This window comes from Oratosquilla oratoria, chromosome 31 (genome assembly GCF_046742065.1).
Source record: "Oratosquilla oratoria isolate Oo_2021 chromosome 31, ASM4674206v1, whole genome shotgun sequence".
Lineage (NCBI taxonomy): Eukaryota > Metazoa > Arthropoda > Malacostraca > Stomatopoda > Squillidae > Oratosquilla > Oratosquilla oratoria.
The window spans coordinates 35835163-35840162 of NC_134807.1; the positions used below are offsets into that span (position 1 = coordinate 35835163).

Consider the following 5000-nt stretch of genomic DNA (forward strand, 5'->3'; position numbering starts at 1 on the left):
ACATGCTGTTTCTAACTCATGTACATGTGCAGAGAGGGTCAATACATTTGTTCTCCTTTACGATAGAGATCAATTATATTGTTTTATGCTATAAAAAGTCATACACTATTTTCATGTGTTTCAAACAGAACAGTTAAAACAGCTAATAGTTGTATTATGACAAGTGGAAGAAAACATCCACTAAAGTATATAAGACGTCAGATAACAATGATAGTTACGATGTTATTTACCTTGACTTTAGCAAAGCGTACGACAAGGTACCCCACAAGAGACTACTAATAAAGTAAAAGCCCATGGCATAGGAGGAAAAGTGTTTGAATGGATTAGGGTTTGGATCAGTGACAGAAAACAGCGGGTCACCATAAATAGTGTAAAACCCAAATGGGGGATTATTTCTAGTGGAGTTTCACAGGGCTCGGTTTTGGGTCCCAAATTTTTCATTATGTACATAAACATACATACATACATACATACATACATATACCAAGGCTTTTTCCCCCTTACAAGGGAGGTAGCCAAAAAGAAAAAGGCATAAAATCATTCCCACCCATTCCATCCCTGAATACACTCCACACCCCTCCACCCGCCCTCTTATCATCCCTGCACCCTGTCCACCGCCCTGGGTCAGAAGCAGTGTCGCAAGACACAGCACATCCTTCTCCTTGTAGCCCCACAGGGGACATTCCTAAACGAAAAAGTGAAGGCATGTACATAAACGACTTGAATAATTGGATTAATAGTGATGTTACTAAGTTTACAGACGACAGACGACAGACGACACTAAAATAGGACACCTAATTAGGTCAGGAGAAGACGCTGAGAATCTGCAGGAAGTTCTTAACAAATTGTTCACATGGTCGGTGGAATGGCAAATAGACTACAATATATCTCAAAGTGCAGCGTATTAAACGTAGGGCCACACAACGCCGAAAGCAGATATAGCTTAGATAACACATTTTTAGAAGAAAAAAAAAAGTAAGTGCGAGACTTGGGAGTTCTAGTGAGCCCTGACGGACCTTAAATCCAGAAACAGTGCATTAGCGCCAGGAATAAAGCTAACAGAGCGTTAGGTTTCATTGCTAGGACGGTAACGAATAAAAGTGTAGAGGTAATTATTAAACTCTATCTAGCGTTAGTTAGACCCATCCCTGACTATGCGGTACATGTTTGGTCTCCATCCTATAGAATGGACACCAGTTTTACTAGAATTAGTACAGAGAAAATGACCAAAATGACATATGGGCTCAGAAATTTACCTTACGAGGAAAGGCTTACACTCTCTGGAAAGACGCAGACTGCGGGGTGATCTAATAGAGGTGTTCAAGTGGATCAAAGGCTTTAACAAGGTAACACAAACAAGGTCTTCGTATTAAGACAACAGGTTAGGACTCGTAGTAAAGGATTGAAATTGGACAAATCTAGATTTGAGAAGGAAATAAGCAAGAACTAGTTTTATAATAGAATATTCAACAAATGGAATAGCCTTAGTAACCATGTAGTGAACGCTGAAACTATCAGTGGTTTTAAGAGACTATTAAACAACTTTATGGATGTGGATGGCGGGTGTTAATAGTCAAGGAACTCCCTAATGTAGACCTTATGGTCTCCTGCAGTCTCCTTCATTCTTATTTTATGTTCTTATGTTCTTACGGTGAAGAGGCCAAAACAGTTCACGAAATTTTGGAAAAATGTATAACAAAAAGAAGACGAGACTGAATTTCATTAATTGCATGATTGTTAAAATGGAATATTAGAAGGTCCGAGGACATATTGTATCAAAACAGGACACTGGATATCAACTTTTACTTCATATGATGGGTCACTGTTTCTTGCGGACTGGTAAGTGACTAAATAGCCTTCACTGATTTAAGTTGAAGCTGTCAGAGTTTGAATGAGAAACAGTGGAGTAAGATAGAGGTAAAGGCCAGTTTGTGGCAGATAGAGGGAAAAAATGAATTATGAGTGAGAGAAAAATTGTGAGGCTATGAAGAAAGACAAAATTAGGAATTTGAGGTCAAAACTGGAGAATTCGATCCCAATAGAATGTATTGTGGACACTTGGGGTGGAAAACATCCGTTGACTAAAATGATTAAACAGTATGTCTGAAGAGTTTATGGCAATAGCACATTGGTAAAATAATGCTAATGACCCACTTTCGGAGAAGAATAAGCGAAAGTAAAAAGATTCGTATATTTCGATCACTAACTGTGATCCTCTTCAGCAGATGTGAATTACAGAGTGGAGAACAACAAGTATTTATACAGAAGTAGTGAGGTAAGCAGGAAGGGACGGGCTCAGGTCACGTGTCCGGCGTTGCATGGACATTGGTGGATTTTGTCCACTGCTAATGTAGAAGGTGGGATTTCATTTATTGCTAAGGAGGTTACACAATGTGGTGACTATTGGCCATAGGAAATATTGAAATTTGGAAAATTATTAATTAAAGAGGATTCTATTATTTTTCTTCTGAAACTGCATTTAGATTAGTAGATTATTTCAGCACCGTCCCAATTTATTCGATGTTTTTGTTGGCGACGCGCTGAAATACGGCGGAATTTTCCTGCCCATATTTAACAGAGTTCTTGTGCTCTTTGACTCTAGTGGTGAGGTCTCTACCCGTTTGTCCCTAATACACATCATTGTAATCTAAACAAGGTAACTTATAAACTCCAGGAGTTGTATTACTCTTGGATCTGTGATGTACATTGACAACTTTATTGAAAAAATTATTGGGATAATTGAAAATAAAATTTACTTTTTCTTTTGGTAACAAATGAGACATGCCATTCATTGATTTATTATATGGTAACAAATGAGACATGCCATTCATTGATTTATTATATGATAATTTTATGCAACTATTATCCCAATTATAATTCATGGCGGAATGGGAATCTGATTTGTGAAAACTTATTTAGGCCTTACTAAGGGCTTTTTGTAAAAACCACGACGGGTATCCCAGTTTTGTTAATTGACTTCTTACTGAAATTAGTTCCATGTCTAAATATTATGAACTACATATTTTGAATGCACGTAAAAATAGGCCAGAAGCGACACTATATTTTATTTTGTCACCATGGTGGCTAAAGAAATGTAGGTAGCTCCCTGTATGGGTGGGCTTCCTATAAACTGTGAACGATAAAGACTCCGAATTTCTAATTATTAAGATACCTAGAAATGGTACTTTGTGATATTTTTCCCATTCCACCATTTTTAGATATCTTAATAATATATATATATATATATATATATATATATATACATATACATATATATATATATATATATGTATTCATATATACATATATATATATATATATATATATATGTATATACAGTACATATATATATATACACACACACACACACATATATATATATATATATATATACATATCTATACATACACATGCATATATATATACATATATATATATACTATATGTACATATATATACACGCACACACACGTACACACACACACACGCACACACACACACACACATATATATATATATATATATATATATATATATATATATATATATATATATATATATATATCTGGGGCACAGGTTCTCGCGAAGGCGCAGTTGACTTCAACCAATATATATATATATATATATATATATATATATATATATATATATATATGTATATGTATGTATGTATATATATGTATATATATATATGTATATATATGTATACATGTATATATATATATATATATATATATATATTGGTGAAGCGTGGCAGGAGATTCTCTCTGATGCATACTCTGTTAAAAACGACAGGAAAAGAATTATTGATTAACTTTTTCCGTGAGCTCTCAAGCTTGCGAAAAGTAGATTTCTGGTAGGGGGAAAGGACGTAAATCAAATTTCCAAAACTCATAGGAAACAAAAGTTATAATGAACACAAAAAATACAGTACAGCACACAGTACACAAAATACAAGAAAAGAGTACAAAGAATACAGTAAAAAACAAAATACAAGCAGAACAAATTTCAAAACGTTTCGCAGATGTTTCTGCATCCTCAGTTGATGTGAATAAGAATGGAAAAGGGAGCTTATTTTAAATGAAGAGAAAAGCACGGGGAGAAGACACCGTGTAGAAACTGGAGGAGGTCACACGTATGAGCACGAACACTAGGAGAGATGAGAGGTTGGCGGAAACAGTAATCAGAGAGGTCACTCCCGGGTTCGGCGCCAATCTGCTTCTCAGTCTTTGGGAACGACGAATGGCAGGATGTTCTTCACTTTGGCGGGGAATGGGAAGTCTCTGTGGAAGAGACCTCGAATTCTTGTAATTGCCCATCTGGCTGCTCCGAACAGGTTTCATGCTAGGGAGGAGGGCGAAGTCATTTACTTGCCTATTAATGGCAGGTTGCAGCTCCTTTATCCAGGTGGCTTCCAAGATAGCCAAGCGCTGTGGATCCTTTTCTTTTGACACAACTTCGGTGTTTTTTACCATAGTCTCCCTATCAAGGTGGCGTCGATGCTGGGTCCAGTGGTGTTGCTTAGGCCCTCCGTGTTGCAAGTGCATGGTGATTCTTCGGGATAATGTGGTGGTCGTCCTTCCCACGTAGACTGAAAGGGGCGTGCAGTCCTCCTCTGGGCATGTGTATTTATATACTACGTGGGATTGACGAACCTCCTGGGGTTCTGGTGCGGGGTTGTTCCTTAAAAGTAGAGAAGAGGTTTTTCTACTTTCGTAAAAGATTGTGAAGGACAATTTGTCACTTTCGTTTTTGGGGACCACATTTCTATAGATGATATTTTCTATAATCTTCTCATCCTCCTTGTACTTGGTAGACATAAAAGCTTTGTAGAACACCTTAATTGCGGTCCCTTCGTGTTCTACTGTAGTGGGGTGTGTTTGTTTATACCAATTGTCGATCACTCTGCGAAGATTGGCTTGGACCTCGTGGTTCGTGTATCCATTGTTGATAAGGAGTTGGTGGACCCGATCAAACTCTTTTTGAGTGTAACTCCAAGA

At 37.0% G+C, this 5000-nt stretch overlaps 1 protein-coding gene across 2 annotated transcripts in view; it reads left to right on the top strand.

Moving 5' to 3' along the window:
* Window positions 1–5000, top strand: part of LOC143041519 (uncharacterized) — a 147999-nt gene that overhangs the window by 568 nt on the left and 142431 nt on the right. The gene's annotated exons all lie outside the window — the stretch shown is intronic.